This window comes from Haemaphysalis longicornis, unplaced genomic scaffold, assembly GCF_048455015.1.
Source record: "Haemaphysalis longicornis isolate Haplotype H1 unplaced genomic scaffold, Haemaphysalis longicornis Haplotype H1 scaffold_1, whole genome shotgun sequence".
Classification (NCBI taxonomy): domain Eukaryota; kingdom Metazoa; phylum Arthropoda; class Arachnida; order Ixodida; family Ixodidae; genus Haemaphysalis; species Haemaphysalis longicornis.
In genome coordinates, this window is record NW_027526203.1 from 132,441,919 (window position 1) to 132,461,240 (window position 19,322).

The window sequence follows — 19,322 nt, forward strand, 5'->3', positions numbered from 1 at the left end:
CTATTTTCGTACAAACTACCGACATGGCGCTTGTTGCACAATGCACGGATTTCAGTGCTCATGTGATAAAGGTGAAAGAAACATTAAGTAGTCATGACACCTTCAGTACTTGTCCGCGATTTGTTTATCTGATAGTTAAAGATACACCAAATGTATATAAATTGCAGAACTTACGCGCAGGTGTCCTATCGCGAGTTTCTAACTGACATACAGATGAAAGAAAGGTGGATCGCAGCAATCAAGAGGGATGAGGAACAATATTTTACTGACTGCAAGGTAACGAAAGTTGGAACAATTCGTGGAGACAAGTTCAGTGTCTGCTACTGTCGTTTCCACGAATGGTTTAGAAAGTTTGAACAGTGGCAAAGTGAGCGCTTAGCAAAGCGCTCACTTTACTGCGCGCTCATAGTCCGTTCACAGCGGCCAGCCGCCGCTGCCACGGGGCAAGGGCGCATCGAATAAACACAATTACAACTCGGCGACCTAACAAGTAGGCAGTGGTAAGCCTCTCTCTAGATGGCAGCTAAGTAACCATGCACTGGCACTTTTTGCAGCTCGCGGTGCCACGTTCGCGTCGACTCAAACACGCCTGATAACCTACATACATGGAAATCCAATAACGTCCATGTCATATTTTTATAACACCAAGTAAACGTACAATTAACGCTTCTTTAATACTGCAGCGACGATTTGTAGCAATAAAAGCAGCGCAGTGTCATGAAGCGCCATTCCAGTAGCAAATTTTTGAAGCTTTTTTTTTTTTTTTTTGAAGTTCCCGGTTTCCGCTAAGAGCTCGCGCGGCCGAACGTGTTTTTTTTTTCTTTTAACACGAAAGTGTTTTCTTCCCGGATACACCAAGATTTCGCCGACGTCATATCCGTCACGGAAGTGACGCCTGTACAACGAAACAAGCGGTCTGTAAAGGGTGCGCCCCTGCACAAAGGGTCTTCTTGCAGGGAAGCAACCATTAATACGAAAGAGTACGCTATACTTAGGGTTGTTCGTTTTCTGGTTTTATATTTCAACACGAACGCGTTTTATGCCGGAGTACACCAAAAATTCACTGAAGTCATATCCGTAACGGAAATGACGCCAGCACACTAACCGAATCGACCCGCCAGCAGGACGTCGCTCGCCAAGCACACCCACAAGACAGCCGCCGACCCGCAAATTATGCTCAGCTGCAGATTTCGCTGCACATTCCACCTTCGTGTTTTACCGATTTGTATGACAGAGGAATCAACCAAAGATTTTTTTAAAGAATGGGCAACGCTTGAGAGTGGTAGGAAGAACCAACGTTGGAACCACTCACACACCCGAGGGTGCGAAGCAGCAGTATACGCCACAGCTCTTTTCACATCCTTGAAATCCGTCAGCCTCGACAGGGTGCGTCGTGATGGGGCCAAGCTTCTATTCAGAGGGGCTTGCTTGAGGAAGAGAGAGGGAGGGAATGGAGGGGGTATCGTGCATTGGAGAGATGGCTGGAGGAATCGGCTACGGCATTGCGGAAGGGAGGGCAGTGTTTGTAGCCTTGGAAGCTTCATCTGTTTTTTATTTTATCAGTACATTCCGCCAGAAGTCGGCCCATGTATAGCGGGAATTCCCTTTTTTTTCTGAAGCGAAAGAAAACACGCTCGCGCTCTCCTACATGTGCTGGTAGCAATCCTATTTTTCAACGCACACTCCAACTCAAGTTCATGTGGTTGACCACGCACGAGCTCAGAACGAACACAAGGACGAGCACCGGCTCGAAACACGAGCTTATGGTAGTTATAATTATCATCACATCTGACAAGAGGCAAATTCTGTTCACTGTCACCGCTAATGCGTCAGTGTTTTGCCACACGACTAAAGGGGCTACATAGTGCAAGCAGGTCAAACAAACACAAAAAAGGTCTTAGGTAATGGTGTCGTGTGTTTCAATCTTTATTATTATTATCATTATTCTGGGCGGCGTGTTGTGGTGTTGATACAAAAGCTAACATTGCCGCCGTCGAGGGTGTTGTGGATGAACGAGCAAGTGGCAAACAGCCGTGGAACTTGTGCTAGGCAAGGTAGTGTAGGGTATTAAGTAATTGCTACGACATATTTTACTCATTTCTTGCCTAGCCGTGGAACTTGTGCTAGGCAAGGTAGTGTAGGGTATTAAGTAATTGCTACGACATATTTTACTCCTTTCTTGCCTAAATAATTAGCGCGGGGGCAAATTCTATTTCACCTTGATTCTAGCTCTCCTCAGTAGATGGCGCCCCCAACACGTTTTCTTTCTAAAGTTCTACAGGTGATGGCTACACTATTCTCAAAACAACTACAGTGAATGCTTCAGCTTAAAAGTGACGTATTCAAGTTACTTTAAACGAATGCAAATAGATATGAGCAAGAAAATTATGAGTGATTTGCTTTGAGACTAATTCATCAGATGTCGCTACCTGCGCCTCGGCATTCAGCCGTTTTTTTTTCTTTTTATATGTATTTTGTTAACTTTTTCACCTGACTTGGACACTTCGGTGTCCGCCCGATACAAAGGGTTTCTGGCCCCAACGATCATCATCATCATCATCGGCCGGAATACGCAAACCGCAAACGGTGCGCTAAAACGTGCCCTACCGTTTTCAGCGGTAAACGGAAACTCAGGCTTCCGGTAACACGGTAAACGGTAACGCAAACACAGTAACGATATGCTAAAACTGCCTAATATGTAGCGCACAGCCTTCTTTTGTACGTTTTCGAGTCTGCTGACGTTTGCCTTGGTGTAAGGATCCCAAATAACAACGCAATATTCTAATGCTGGTCGAACTACTGATTTGTACGCAAGTAAACGAACATTAGGAGTGGAAAGTTTCAGCGCTAGTCTAAGAAAGAAAAGCTTTTTGTTCGCGGCAGCAATTACGGAATCAATGTGCTCACTGGTTATCCATAAACTGAGGTATTGAGTTACTTCCGTCAGGGTGATTGTGTTCACCCAGTAATTAAAGACAAAAGGATTTTTTTCTGGGTAATTCTCATAACTACGGTTTTCTCGAAGTTTACAGCCATCTGCCATTGTTCACACCACGTTATAACTTTTTGAAGGGCATTGTTTAGAAGAAATTCATCTGACGTGCTGCTTATTTCAGAGTAAATTACACAATCATCCGCGAAAAGTTTCATCATCAGAGGAACATTGTCAACTATATCATTAATATATACCAGAAAGAGGATGGGGCCAAGCAGTGAGCCCTGGGGAACGCCAGAGTTCACCGTTACCCTACAGGAGCTGCTGTTTTTAAAATTAACAAACTGTTCCCGGTGTGAAAGGTATGCCAAGATCCATTTATTAAGCAATTGGGTGTTCCAGAAAATTGTATCTAGTTTGAAAAGCAATTTTTTGTGTGAGACTTTATCAAAGGCTTTTGAGAAATCCATAAAAATGGCGTCTGTTTGATTGCCGTTATTAATAGATGTAGCAAAGTCATGCACTGTCCGTACCAGCTGGGTACAGGTAGAGTATCCCTTCCGGAACGTCTGTTGACAGTAGGTTAGTACACTGTGTTTCCAGAAATTCAGATATGTGGATCGTGTATGATGTGTTCTCGTAATTTGCAGCAAGTTGAGGTTGAAGAAATCGGACGGTAGTTGCTAATCATATGCTTGGATCCTGTATTATGCAGTGGCTTCACTCTGGCGGTTCTCCAGTCACTCGGCAATTGTCCCTCCTGTAGGGATCTCGAAAACAAAACATGTAACTATTTCGAAGTCCATTCTGCGTAACGCTGTAAGAACATGTTCGGGATATTGTCCTGTCCAGGCGACTTTTTTACATCAAGCTTTAAAAGCATATGAAAAAAAAAAAAAACCTTCACTTATTACCGCGTCTGACATGGGAGGAAAATTCGCTTCAAATATCTGCAGCGAACCATTGTCTTGTATAAAGACAGGTTTAAAATGTCTGTTAAATGCATTGGAAATAATAGATTCGTCGTTTACTCGTACACCTTCAATATCGAACACGTCACACACTGAAGATGTGGGACTGATTGTCTTCCAAAGCTTGTCAGGTGTTGTGGCTATAAATCTTGGGAGACTCACTATAATAGCGATTTTTATCTTCAGTCAGCTGAATTTTGAGTCTGCAGCTAATTTCAGATATTCTTTTGGCTTCTACAAGAAGTGCATTTGCGTGACTGTTGCTTTTTTAGCCTTTTTAATTGCCTCTTCAAGCGTAATGTGTCCCGAGTGGCCCAGGGATTTTTCTTTGGCTTTTTTTTTGTGATACGTGGAACAAATCGCTAAGCACATTCATTGACAATATCTTGAAATAAATTCCAAAGGCTCTGAATGTCAAGATTGTTGTGCGAAAAGTACCGTAAAAACCCGCGTATAATACGAGGTTTTTTTTCCAAATTTTACTGTGTAAAATTTGTGCCTCGTATTATATGTGGATACCAAAGTTTTCAGCCGAAAATTTGCACTTTCGGTATCAGTTTCAGCGGAGGGTGCGCCATCTTGCGGTGGCGTTAGCTGGCTGCTGCCATAGAGTTTATACTGTAAGAAACTCGATCTATGGCTGCTGCTTCTCTCAGCCGGCGCCATTTTGATTGTTTTGACCACGCGAAGGATCGGCACGTTCACCACAAGTCTATCACTGTGTCGGGTGCAGGAAGGCAGTATTCGGCTGCAATTAAAAAAGTTATTTTATGTGCCGAGACCATCAGGAATTGCGCCGCAGGACGGCAGTTCGGCGTCACCGAAGGCAGCATTCGCGGGTGGAGAAAGCAACTGGTGCTTGACTGGATAAAGTCTGTGTGGTGTCGGCGGCCTGGAGCACTGTTGGGGGTTCCCGTCTGTGCTCGTGTCGGACGCCTTTCGCTGCCACCTGGCCGACTCCGTGAAGAAGTTGTTGCGCGAACCCCGCACCGAACTCATTGTCGTTCCAGGAGGAATGACATCCCAGCTGCAACCACTAGGCGTTAGCATCAACAAGCCTTTCAAAGATTGCCCCAGGTCCTGCTACCAAGAGTGGATGAGGTCAGGAGACCCGTAAGTGACAGCTACCGGATGGCTGACGCGGGCTTCTCCAGCGGTGCTATGTGGCTGGATCGCGGATGCGTGGGCCAGCATCCCAGAGGAGCTCGTCAGTCGCTCTTTTAAAAAATGGCCATCTCGAACGCCCTTGATGGTGAGGACCACTTTCTGTGGGAAGACATTTCCGACAAGGCGACTTCAGGAGGCAGCGGCAGCGAACCTGACGATGACTGAACGGACGTGGGGAGACAGTGCCAGCGAGAACTGAGAATGACTGAACGGTAACTGCAGTGCAAATAAATGTTTTCTGTGCTCTTTACCTCGCATTATATGCGGATGAAAACTTTTTTTTCTGATTTTACTGTCCCCGATTTACAGCTCGTATTATACGCGGGTCCGTATTATACGCGGGTTTTTACGGTAATCAAAGGTAAAAGACAGCAGATCTCTGATTAATTTGTTGTCTGCACGAGAGAGTTCCGTTGTTTAGGAAAACACCTGATAGTTCCAGGAGCACAGCCTTATGATCCGATATACCCGGAACAACACTGCAAGCCGTCTTGGGAGAAATTGACCCGCTAACAAAAAAAAAAGATCAAGGATTGCCGAAGATAGAGCTACCTTGTACCCTGGTAAAGTCATCGACAATTTGCAATAAATCAAAAGTGAAGGCAATATCTAACATTTCTTCGCCAAATGAATTATTACGGGTTTTAAGCGAAAGCCTTTCCATTCAACATCAGGCAAATTGAAATCCCCTGTAAAAATAATGCGATCACCGAGCTGTACATGTTTGTCAAGGTATGTCAGCAGCTCTTCCAATACTGTCATAGTGGAGCTGGGGGATGTGTAGATACCTCCTATGATGACTTTTTTGTGCTCCCATGATACCTAGGCCTTGCAAAAAACACCTTCACCATTCGGTATATCCTGCATTCTTATGATTTTCAAGGAATTTTTATAAATCAGAGCCACCCCTCCCCCTTTACTACCCCGATCTTTCGGATATACGCTGTAGCCAGTTGGTACAAAGTCGCTATCGTACATGTCATTGTGCAACCAGGTTTCAGTTAGAACAGCGATATGTGGATCATGCGTGAGCAACAAGACCTCCAATTCAGTTATCTTACTTACAACACTTCTGCAGTTCACATTAAGAAATTTCAAGCCTTGAGGGTCGGCTTTGTACCGTCAGTTCTGCTTGTTTGCAATTCTAAACCGTGAACCGTTAAGATAATCCTAACCAAGCAATACGCTGTCGCTACTCAGTTTGTCATAGATAAGCTTTACCTTTGCACCATTCTCTTGGTCTTTTACAGCACTATTCCACAATTTCTTTCGAATTTCGCGAACTCGGAAGGAAAAGTCATCTGACAGCGATAACGGGGTGCCTTTTAGCTTGTGCGCCGTAATTAGTATTGACTCTTTCTCGGCAATCCATGAACCTTGTAATTACTGGGCGAGGCTCATTCTCTTGTTTCTTGCCTAGCCTATGGCACTGCTCAATAGTTTCGGCAGTTAACTCTAGTTTTTCTTGGAATACCTTGTCCTTTATTCTTGTTGCCATCCCTTCCCCTGTCTCTTCTTTAACTTCGCCTAAGCCATGTAAAATGAGGTTGTTTCTACGGCTCCCATTTTCCAGGTCATCTACTTTTCGAGATAGGAAAGATAATCCTTGTTCAAACACAGGTACTGACGTTTCTATTTCGCAGACTTGGTTCCCCCAACGTGTTCAACGCCAATAGCTGCTGATCAATCCGTGTACCCTTCCGGTTAAGGTAGAAATCTTACTTTTCGATTACTACTGGTTGCTGCGTATAGCTTGTACAATTTCATTTGTTTTGGCTTGACCAGCGAGGAGCGCTTCCAACATCCCCTTTTCCGTGGGACCAGGATTTGATTCAATATCGCCTCAAACTTATAACAAGCCGAATAAAATCCCGGAGAAGAAGGTACATTTCTCGGTAAAAAAAATTCAACTATTAGAAAGCGATTACAGCAGCCTCACTACGCACGTTGTAGAAATAACAGCGCAACTAATAAGATACGCAAACCAACAATGCCGAATAAAATCCCGCAGAATAAGAAGGAACATTTCAAAAAAATTAAACAATTACAAAACGATTACAACAGCCCCAAAACGCACGGTGTAGAAATAAGAGCTGTTCCTGCAATTGCACAAACCCACACACCGATGCGCGCGCACACGCGCACGTCCGGACGCACTCGCACGTAAGTGAGCCCGCGCTTCTCGCATCGTTGATAGAACAGACGAATATTAAGCACGCCGGTCAGTGCAGCAAACCTGGGCAAATCAACGCCAGGTGGAAGTGTGATGTCCGGCATAGCACACGATGAACAATGCAGGAAGGGCAGCCGACGCAGTGGCGGATCCAAATAAATGGGATAGCGGAAGCGGAACGTCCCAAGCGCCCACAAAACTAGCCCCTTCGACTGTCCTTTTGGTAACGTTCCTGCACAACGGCCTCCTAATCACCCTACCCTTCGTGTGCTTTTTACGTTCAAGTTGAACGTTTGCGGCGAAATACCGATTTTTGCGGTAGCATGCTAGATTGTTATCCCACCCAACTATATATGTTCGCCGAGTTATCTCTGCAGCGCCTGTGATGCAGTTCAACAATATTTTTTCACGTTAGCACTGTTAGCGTTTCGCGTGTGAACGTGGAAGTTGCTACGGCAGAATTCAGAATTTCTTTTTTGAAAAAATTCCCCCGCATTTCCCCGAAGGGGAGTATGAGGAAGTGCGAAGCACGGGGTGATGCTATGAGGGGGAGTTTGTTGAAGTTTGGTGGCATTTTGCCCGTTAGTTACATTAACACCCCCTCGTGATCACGTTCGGCTTAACACGCCTCGTTTGTCCCTCTGCGGAAATCTTGGTGAATTAACGTGTATGTTCGAGAGGAGGAGCGCACCGCACCGCAGCGCACCGCAGCTGCGAAGCGCCGACCGGAGTGAGAATGCAGAACTAGCGGGTTTGTAGTATCACGTGTACACCACGCAGTTATCAAGCCGCTATAACGCCGCTGAGTCGCCAACGCACGCCGCTGACGACGTAGTTTGAATGCGTTAAAGATATAAGGCGCGTTACTAACACTGATATCAACGTCGCGTCCGTGGCTTAGTCGGTAGAGCGTCGCGCTGCGGCCGCAAAGTCCGCAGATCGAAAACTGGCGCCGGATGCTGTTTTTTTTTATATAGTGTAGTGGCCTGGCTGGCGCGCCGAGAGAGGGTGTTGCGAGCTGGAGAGTAGTAAAGGGGCTTTAGGAGAGTAGGCGAGGGGGGAGGGGAGGCGCTATGCGAGCGCGACGATTCAGGCTCGCTTAAGAAGTGCATTCGCACTTATTCCTGGCCAATCTCCCACGTGGGTATGTGCCATGTCAGCGGCCAGGCAGCGCGCGCTCATCTCCCCCCGTTGCTAAGGAAGACGAAAAGCGTGCGCACCCGCAGCTGTTGCTATGCGGACGGCGGAAGGTTCGGGGTCGCTTATAAAGTGCATTCGCACTTAAAACGTGATGAGAAATCAACAAACAGAGAAGGGCACACATTCCTAAGATGCCTGATTAATTCCCTTCGATGGCATTATTAGTAAAAAAATCCATTTCTCACAACAACATGAAACGAGAAGTGGTATAAATACGTGTAACGTCTGTCACTGCCACTAGAGAATACGTGATAAGGTGCATTTGGCTGCGGGTATTACAGCTGCCACATCTCGATATGTGTGTGCTTGAGACGACAAACAAGAGACTATACCCGGTTACAACTCAAGAACGGCACCACCTCATGTAGTGTATCACTCCGCCAAAGCGCCGGACCCGTGACGTCAGTGCGCGCGCGTTTCAAAGGGGTTTGCTATGAATGCGTGATATCGTCTGCCTTGTCTCACGCAGTTGTTTGTCGTCACTGGAGTCGTTTATAAGCATATTTATTAAGTCCAAAAAATCACGGGAACGGCTTACGCCATGTTCAAAATATTCCCAGTAACGCTCTACTTGCGCCGCGCGGAGAAACATCCGGCTACGGTGATAAGGCACAGCGGCAACTTCCGGTTCTTTTAGCTGATAACATTGTTCTTTTAGCTGATAACCAAACCGATATGCAGCGGCTCACAAATATTTGCGGCCAGGAAGCCACTGACCTCGGATTAAATTTCAGTGCAGAAAAATCAGGAATAATGGTTTTCAATGACGCTACCACCGACGTAGTGTCTATCCAGCAAGGCGAATTACCTAAAGTGAAGGAATATAAATATTTGGGAGTGTGGATAAACGAAGGGGATAACTACTTAAGTACTCACGAGGAGCAACTTAAGGTTAAGGGAAAGCGAAACGCAGCTATAATGAAGCATAGAGCTCTGTGGGGGTATAACAAATATGAAGTAGTAAGAGGAATGTGGAAAGGAGTAATGGTTCCGGGTCTCACGTTTGCGAATGCTGTACTCTGCTTAAAATCAGACGTTCTATCAGGCCTTGAAGTAAACCAGAGAACGGTAGGACGTTTGGCCTTAGGCGCGCATGGAAAAACAACTAACGAAGCAGTTCAGGGGGATATGGGCTGGGCGTCGTTTGAAGTTAGAGAAGCTCAGAGTAAAATATGCTTTGAGATGAGGTTGAGGGCAATGGATCAACGAAGGTGGGCAGCTAAGGTATTTAGGTACCTATACTTGAAAAGCGTGGACACGCAGTGGTTAAGAAAGACTAGAAGGCTAACGATGAAATACGGAAAGAACAGTGGGGAATCCAAAACAGCCAAGGTAACCAAAAAAGAGGCAAGGCAGATTGAAACGAATAAATGGAGGGAAAAAATGGAAGCTAAAACGTCGTTAGAGATGTACAGGGCTGAGAAGGTGAACATCAGAAAGGAAAATTTCTACGATAATTCCCAGGGCAGTGCTTTGCTTTTTGAGGCTAGAGCAGGTTGCCTGCGAACTAAGAGTTTTGTGGGGAAGTATTCACAAAATGATGGGGTATGCGTGGTCTGCGGAAAAGAAACAGAAACTATGCGGCACATCGTGTTAGAATGTGAGGGTATCCATCCAAATCTACATGAGGGGAATATTGGGCTTTCAGAAGCCCTAGGATTTAAGGGTATCACAGAGGAAGTTAACTTCAAGGCTGTCGAGGGGACGAAAAGAAGATTAGAATGCTGGTGGACGAAAAGCAGAGAGGGGAATATTGCCTAGGACAGTTACCACCCGTAACAGGAAAAAAAAAAGTATTTTGTGCCTAATAAGCTTTTTGTGCCTGCCCTAAGCAGCGCTAGTATTGAACCAAAAGTGTAAAACATAGGTATTAGTCCTTTTTGGTCAGATGACATGTCGTCACCCCGATACAAAGGGGAAACCAATAGAAATCATCATCATCATCATCATCGGTGCCGTTCTTAAGTTGTCACCGAGTATAGAACATGAAAATGAGCTGACTGACTGATTGATTGATTGATGATTGATCGTGGGGTTTAACGCGCCGACGCAACGCAGGCGATGAGGCGCGCCGTAGTGGAGGGCTCCGGATTAATTTTGACCACCTGGGGATCTTTAACGTGCGCCGAAATCTCGTACACACGGGCGTTTTTGCTTTTCGCCTTCGCCTCCATCAGAAAAGCGGCCGCCGCGGCTGGGAATCGAACTCGCGTCCTCGTTCTCAACAGCGCAACGCCTTAGCCACTGAGCCACCACGGCGGATGAAAATGAGTTAATGCATACGGAGAAAACACTGCTACCTGAAAAATATGTAGATGTTCAAACGTTGAAAGCAAACCGTTTGCTTTTTATCGCTGAATTGGAATTCGTGGTTCGTTTCTTTTTGTTCATTTACGAAAACTCGCTGCCCTTGGTTACAGACGAATTGTCGCGCAAACATAAGCCGTTCGATTTTTCAATTCCTTCTCAAAGCAGGTAGGAATACGCGGACGCCGATTTCTTTACCGTTTGCACATTCGCAAGAGACATAAACCACAAGAAAGAAAAAAAAAACAATACAAACGCGACAAGTCATTTTTTTTTCTTGCTTCATTGATTTATTTGAACGCAATGAGAAAGGCAACTTCGGTCGATTGTATGCGCTGGCAGCCGTCACTTTCGATTTCTCTTTCAGGGGCTCAGTCTGCCTCTTGGAAAAAAATGTCAGCTGCTGGTAATCGCTCTTCCCATAGCGTTTGATGTCTTCACCCGTTCATCTATGGAGTGCGTTTTGCTAACACTACGCCGCGCCCCGACAACGGCACCAAAAGCAAAGCCAGAAGCGCAAAAATTGGGGAGGAAAAGCGGGAAGAGGTCTCTTCTGAGATCTGCTTATGGGAGAAGGGAGAGGGGAGGAAGGAGACAGGTGGGGACGAAGGCGATAGATGGACTGCTCTCAACCTAGAATCGGTGCCCGTCCTGTGCACTGTATATCCGTCACCGCTGTGGGAAGTTTTACGCCGAAATTGATCGCTAACAAGCTCGTCCAACTCTCAACTTTGTTGCACCTCTAAAACCGTCCGGGCGGGGCAGCAGGTGTCCTCCAGCAGGCTGGGGGAAAAGGGTGCACAATCTCCAGCACGGCTCATCTCGTGTCAAGCGTGTACAACGCCGGTTGCTCGACCCACGAAGGGAAAAGGCAGCCTCAAGTTCCGATGCGCATTTCGTGCCTGCCACTGTTTTATTTTCCGCTGTCACAGTGGCAGTTCCGGAGTGGCCCTTGATGGCGAATCGCGTGTTTCATGAACGGCGTTTTTTTCCCCCAAAATGAGCCAGATCCACCTAACGCAAAAATGAAAAACAAGCGGAAGCTTGTTACCGTACCTAAACGCAGCACCGTCAGAACTATTGTATATATTTTACATGTGGCAAATAAACGTTTATACTGCTACTACTACTACATGACAGCTAGGGGAAGTTTATGGCCACAAGTATAATAAAAAATTATGCCGTGAATTTGAGCAATATCAGGGTGACAAGTTTGTATTTGGCTCATATTGAATTGAAACACTCAAGTTGATGATACTGCATTCTTGTGAAAACTTTATTTAAATTTACTTTCAAGCATTGTGCGGTTGAGTTTTGGTGGAGTAGGCAAGAACAGTAGAACTATACATGGAGAGCAGGTGAGTCCTCTTGGCACTATAAGCTGCTCTTTTCGGATTATTTCCTAGGATAATTATCTTGCACGCCGCAAGGCACTAACGAGGTAAGCAAGCTATTCATTGCTCTGCCATGACTTTCCAAAACGATTCACAAGAAGGCTGCTCATATCATATTATTCCCCTTGATGAAGTGGTTCGTACTCTCAGAGCGGGGGGGGGATTCGCCAGGGCGCGTAACCGGTGGCTATTTAGTTAAGTACTAAAATGGTAAATACGGGGGTAAACAGATAAATACAACCGGAGTTATTTCTTACGAACGTTATTTTTTCACATCTGTTTCACCCCGGCGATCAGCTTCGGCTGGTTGAAAGGGCCCGCCTGGCAGCGACCGCCCAGGGACTTCAGACCCCCCAAGGAACTTCAGGACTTCAGACCCAGACCCCCCATTGCCACTACTCCAGGACGAATATAGAAATAAAGTTTATTCCTCCTCCTCCTACTCAATCTGTTCCATTTCGTTCACTTTTTTCGTTGATTTCGCCATTGACATCTGGGGACAGATCTTTCACCGATCTCATAATTACCGTCTTAAATTCATAAGCCAGCTCCGAAACAAAAAAAAAAAAAAAAAAAAAAAAAAACTTCCGGAAACACCCGCGAAACAGTCTGAACACTCAAGCCAAAAGCAAACACCCTGTTGGGCAAATGCATTTGGCTCATTTTGATCCGTGAAACAGCAGGATCTGGCTCATTCTCGATACGAACTACGATCTGCGTACGCGTTTTCAGGGCGAACTGTTTTCTAGCCACCCCTTCTTTAGTGCAACGTTGCCGTTTTTTTTTTTTGTTTTTTTTTTTTTGTCACTGCAGCTTTATCCGACTCAGTTTCGGTTTCTGGATTTGGTCATTTCGAAAAAAAAAAAAAACACCTCATATGTCCACGACTGGCTCTCACCACGCGCTTTCTTTGTCTTTTTTTTTTCTTTTTTTTTCTTTTTTTTTACTTTCCGGGTGGCGCGCGTCTAACCCTTCTCCCCTAGCATACAAGCGTGACATGTTTAGCTCACCATCGTGAACTGCGATCCCCTGCGCGTACTCGTGAGAGCTACAGCCGTTGTGCGACGTATGTTGCAGCTTATAGGGAGAGTCTTCGTACTCCACTTTTCTCGGGCCAGCAGCTGTGATGATTATGTTGGTAGCTAAATAAAAAAAAAATATCAAATCTAACGGCTCCCGCTTAGCAACCGAGCGTGGTACGCTGTTTCACCCGTCGTAAAGGCGGCACTGCGTTCTGCAAAAAAAAGTACTACAAAATGTTGACTGGCGCATGCGCCGGTTTTATTTTCCAACCAACTACACAGTGTCCGGCGAGTTATTTTTTCCGTCGTTCTTTCTGTGGTCTAAACGCTACGCCCACAATTTGGCAATGTTAGCGCGTTTGGTGCGACTGTGGAAGTTGCAACTATTTCTTTTTTAGCCTCACAGGAAAAAAAAAGTGTTCAGTTTGCGATGACAAATTCAAGGGGTCTGAGAGGAGGGCACAGAAACATATAATGTCAGAAAAAATATTCCAGACAGCAGCTCCAGGACAAATTGAATACATATTTGCAGCACATGCCACTGCTCTTGTAAAGACAAAATGTTTTCGGATTCTCTTGACTTCTATCTTGAACGTGCATGATGAGTTACGTTTGCTGCCAGGAAATAAACAAGGAAGACAAACCATCTGATACTTGCACATGTGGCATATTTTGTTGTATTTGCAGTATCATTTATGAAATAGGATTTAAAAAAAATAAATTTTGTTTTGTGCCAGAGCTTGGTTACAGCGCTGATTTTGATTCCGTGTTTTGATTTCGACTAAAATTTCCATGGCATCAATAGAGACGACAGGATTGAACAGCGCGAAAGACGAGGAAAGAAGGAATGACGCAAGGCACGTGCCGACAGCTTCAACCGCGGTTCATTGAACTACGAAACCACCTGAAATATATACACCAGACGCAGATAATTTGCACGATATCACTCTTTTCACTCATTGCGCTGGAAGTCTTGACATACGTATCTTGGAATATGTCCAACCTTCCACCCTTATAACAACGGTGAAAAACGGGAAAGTCTAGTTGATCATCAACGTCCTGTTTTATTTGTGCTAAGCGGGTGTCGAAGGCTGGCGCACTTCAGCGGGGTTTGGGAGATCGTTCTCCCAAACCGCGCTGAGGTTTGGGCAGGGAAGGCAGTGCCAAACCACATCATCAACGCACCCCCCCGTGCACGACAGCAAAGAAAATCGGTTTGCCATGGTTCAGGCAGCAACAAAAGAAGCGCCCTCGGGCATCGCAGGTGGAAGGGAGGGGACCCGGCACTTCTCTCGCGGAACCCATCTCTGTCGCTTTCTCGATGATGATGATGATGCTTAGTGGCTTCCCCTTTGTAACGGGTGGCGTTGCAGAGCGGCCTTAAGGCGCAACCACATCCAACGTTTTGGCCGCGTCTTGCAACCGTCTGCGGCGCCTGGCGCCGACGCGGAACGGGCGTTGGAGAGGGCGAGCAACCACATGAGACGCGCGAAGAGCGCTTCTCCGATCCAAGTTGCCAGACTTACTTTGGTAAAGGCAGCATCGTTCTGTTTAAGTCATTCTTAATAAACTGAAGAATAATCAAAACTTCAACAAACAGAACACGTTAAATTGATGTTCTATTAAATAAAGTGCTAAAGAGCCGCCAAATAAAGAGCCGCCATGTTGCGTGCGGAGGGGGACCGGAAATTGAGGACAGCAACATCCGGCGCAGACGCCGAAAACGGACCGAAAATCTGGGATGCGCAGACACCGGCGCTCCGAGCGCGCTGCTGTGTATTTGGTGGCGCGCGCTGAACGCGCGTCGCCGCGGACGGTCTCCAAACGCGACCAAAACGTCGCATGTGGTTGCGCCTTTAGTCGCAACGCCACTGTACAACCATCTCGCCAAAAAATACAAACAAAAAAATTAAAAAAAAATATGTCAAAATAAAAAGAAAATACTTTTACGAAATTTTTGTGCTAGTCTGACTTCTTTGTTCGCATGTCTTCCCAGATTGTTCTCTGCTCTTTTCCCACCAACATTCTAACCTTCTTTTACTAACCTCTACTGCTGTCCAATTCACTTAAACGCTAACCTTAAAGCCAACGGCCTCCGGAAGCTGGACGGCTCCCTCACTGAGGACTGGACGAGTACTTTTCCCCTCCGTTACAATATGTCGCATGGTTTCTGGCTCCTTGCCACGGTCTGTGCATAGTTCTTCCTGTACCGGCTCGCGGATAAGCGTTTTTGTCCGCAAGCGACCCGCCCGGGCTTCAAAAAGCAATGCACTCCCTTTGGTATTATCGAATAATTCTTCCCTTGTAATCTCCTGCTTCCCGTTCCTGGAGATATCTAAAGACTTCTTCGCATCAATCCTCTTTTTCCAGGTCGCTGTCTCTCAATCTTTCCCTTCATGTTTTATTGCCTTGGTTGTTTCCCCTGCACTTCCAGGTTTCATATACTTTGTCCTGAGCCTTCTGGTTCTTTTCCTCCACTGTGTGTCCACGCTTTTCATGTAAAGATACCGTAACACTTTGGCCGCCCATCTCTGATCATCCACATTTCTAAGTCGTTCTTGAAAACATTATTTGCTCTGTGCTTCTCTCACTTCGAAGGATGCCCATCCCATGTCTCCCTGCACTGCCTCATTTGTTGTTTTGCTGTGTGCTCCTAATGCCAATCGACCTACGGCCCTCTGATTTACTTCTAGCCCTGATTGAATCTCTGATTTGACACACACTACTGCGTTTGAAAAGGCGAGTGCTGGTACCATTACTCCCTTCCAGATTCCCCTCACTACTTCATATCTGTTATATCCCCACAGTGCTCTGCGCTTCATGATAGAGGCGTTTCTTCTGCCTTTCATTCTTAAATGCTCCTCACGAGTTTTTAGATACGCTTGACCTTCGTTTAACCATATTGTTACGAACAAGTGGACAATTCCCGATGTCCCACCATCGAGGACGACGAGGAAGTGGCTGACGCGCAGCCGGTGCGAGCTCGGCGATAGCCGCAATGTAAATAGTGTAGAATACATCGTCCGCATCTCATTGTTCATGTCCTTCGCCACGTAACATGTTTGGTGGAGTGCGCGGGTTTCTCCCCGTCCTGGCCGCACCATCGCCACGTCTAGGCACCGGCGGAAACATCGAGGGTACGCGGGCCGTGTCGGGCAGCCCCAGCCCCGCCGCCTTCAGCCCATGACGATGCCCCCGCCCCGTGTCCCCAGTCCATGAGAAGCCGATCAAGAACCGAGACCCGACGAGACGTGACCAGCCAAGACGTGCCACCCATACCGTGTCCCCAGCCTTCTCGTCCGGCGCGGTTCCCAGCACCCTCATCGGTTCGTCGTGGCCTTGTGGGCGTCGATGTTCGGGGACCAGTCGACATCGGAGGCCGCCATCGTCATTGGCCGTGGAAGAGACTTCAGTGTTTATACGCATCGCATCTCATCCTCACCGCACCCATCCATTCACGGTGACCGAGCACGACCGGGACGGTCTTCTTTGGCCTGGGGGTGATGTTACGAACAAGTGGACAATTCCCGATGTCCCACCATCGACGACGACGAGGAAGTGGCTGACGCGCAGCCGGTGCGAGTTCTGCGATAGCGGCAATGTAAATAGTGTAGAATACATCGTCCGCAATGTCCTTCGCCACGTAACAATTGCCCAAATATTTGTATTCCATTACCCACGGTATTGCTGCTTTTTGAACGAATACCGATTCGTTACGGGCGTTGTCATTAAAAACTAGAACTCCCGCCTTTGCTGTACTAAGCTCTAACCCCAGTTCGGTGGCTTCTTCCCCGCAGATATCTGTGAGCTGTTGCAGACACTCAGTCGTGGGTCGGTGGCGTAGCCTGCTGGCAAAATTTGAACTACTCGCAAGATGGCGGCCTTGGAACCGCAACCTTAAAGGGGCCCTGAAAGGCGTTTTGAGCACACTAAATGAAGTAGCACAATCGTTAGATTGGGTCGTCAAGGTCATCTGGGCCAAGTATTACTCTTTTACGCGCAGCGTAAAGCTCACACTTTTGTTGCAAAGTTTGTCGCTTTTTTCTCACCCTTTCCTTCGTGTTTTTGGACGCCGCCATCTTCACATGTCTACATCATCGATTCCCAGATGTTCGTCATGAGCTAGACATCCTGCTATTGGGCGGCTTTTTCACGCACTTCCGGCAAAGAGATGAGTCGTCTGCTCAGCGTCGGCTCGCCGGCTGATCTTCCAGCGGAGTGTCGGAGTGCTCGGACATTTTACGACAAACGAAACAAGTGTAAACAAACGCTTAACCGTTCGTATTGAATGCAACACGGCCATAACACGACATGGATATTCTCTTACTTGAGTACGTTCCGTAAAGAAAGCGTTGAAGCCCCGTGGCACTTCTTTCGTGCAATCGCAGAGAACGCCCTGAGCCGAATGCCCGGGTTTGACGGATACATTTTATTCCACTTCAAAACAATCCAGAGATTTCGAACGAACACAACGTCACAACATGCGTTGCAAGTCTGAACCGCTATTGACAGACGATAAGTTGCCTCCTCCTGCCCGTCGTAAATTCGGCACTCACCTCGCGCGCGGTTTGCGGGGACGAACAGCAAGACACTTAACTCTGGCGCGCAAGCCGAGAAGGCTTTTAGCCACGAACACTGCACATACCGCATGCGAGGTTGAGTCGTACGTCGCTCGAGAAAGATAATCCAGACCATGGGAAGCACTCTCCACGCGCAGAAGCACAACGTCGCATTTCATCGCGAAACAAAGGCGTCCACAACACACACACCATCGCATCCTGTAATGCCAAACGCATCTCGCACTTCCCAATGGGAGTGAGTGGTACGCCTGCAGTGCCCACATGTCGCGAGGTGGGGCCCCGAGCTGAACCGGGATCACGCAACCGTAACTGACTTCTGGGGCGGTTTGTGCCTTGTTGCCAAGGCAACCGATGTTTGAGATTGTCAAAGAAATGGCGCTCGCTCCAGCGCTAGAAAGCTCAGAGCCGCGCCGGAGCATGTTTTGCCAACGTTGCCGCTCTCCACCACGCGTCGCCCCATGCTGAACTGGTCACATGATTGAAGCGTTTTGTGCACGGGTTCTGTATCGGTTTAAAATGTCTTTTTCATACGCCGCCGGCAGGAATTACCACCACCGCAAAATAAGACCCGGCACCAGTGGGGCCACATCTGATACGCCGCTTTTTGGATAAACAGTGCGCGGTGCATGAAAGGGAACGAGCCAACGATCCTCCCCGTGCGGCTGCGAGTTCGCCGCCGATTAAAAGTCACGTGCTGCCCTGCAGCAACGCACACCGCGAAAGGACAAGGCCAGGCCGCCGCACAAATGCGGCCAGATTTTTCGTTCGCTTTTCCAGCCTTGAGCGGAGTGCGGGATTCATGGTGTCAAGAAAGCTTTCCCGTAGCAGACGGCAGTATGAGGAGCGCCATAGCGGAAGTACGTCACCGCTGAAGCGCGCAGAATCATGGGAGGGAAGGCTCTCGCGCTGTCAACAGCGAAAGGAGGAGGAAACGCGGAGCGACGATAAGGCGCGGTTTTTGATTTACGATTTCTCAGCTAATACTCATCGCTTTAACAAAATTCTTGCGGGAGGAGATTGCTAATACATTGTCTTATTTGGTTACATGTACATCCATGCATCGGCGGAAGGAAGTTCAGGACCCCTTTAAGCGGAGGGCTGTGGTGTTTTTTTTTTGTTCAAGGATTTTTAACACAGTGGTTTGTGCTATGGCGATAGCAAATTTGGTGTAACGTTATCTTTTCTTTTGTCGTGAATGCGTATTGAAGTACGTGCCGTTTCCATTAAAGCCAGTTGGAAGTCAGCGCTTGTGTGTGTCTCTTTTCTTCTGTCTGTTGTCAGTTTGCGCGCTGTGTAGCGGCAAGTACGGGTAAGCAAATTTCGAATGAGCGACAAAACCCAGCAATGCTTGCTTTACAAATCCCGTTCATCAGCAGTTCAAGCAACGTCACGAAGCGGAATAAAATGTCTAGGCCAAATTTAGGCGCTAGAATTTCAGTGGTATATGCGATGCCTTCATATCCCCGCTCTGCGCCCCCCCCCCCCCCCCTGAACTCACAGCGGCACTTCCCAAGGCCATACTTCTCCACAGGGTTCCGTTTCCCTTCCCCAGACTGGGCACCGGTGCGTCAAA

At 47.2% G+C, this 19,322-nt stretch overlaps 1 protein-coding gene across 6 annotated transcripts in view; it reads right to left on the reverse strand.

The window, feature by feature from the left end:
* The window catches only part of Ctl2 (Choline transporter-like 2), a 164,002-nt gene that overhangs the window by 79,679 nt on the left and 65,001 nt on the right, over window positions 1–19,322 (reverse strand). The window lies entirely within an intron of this gene.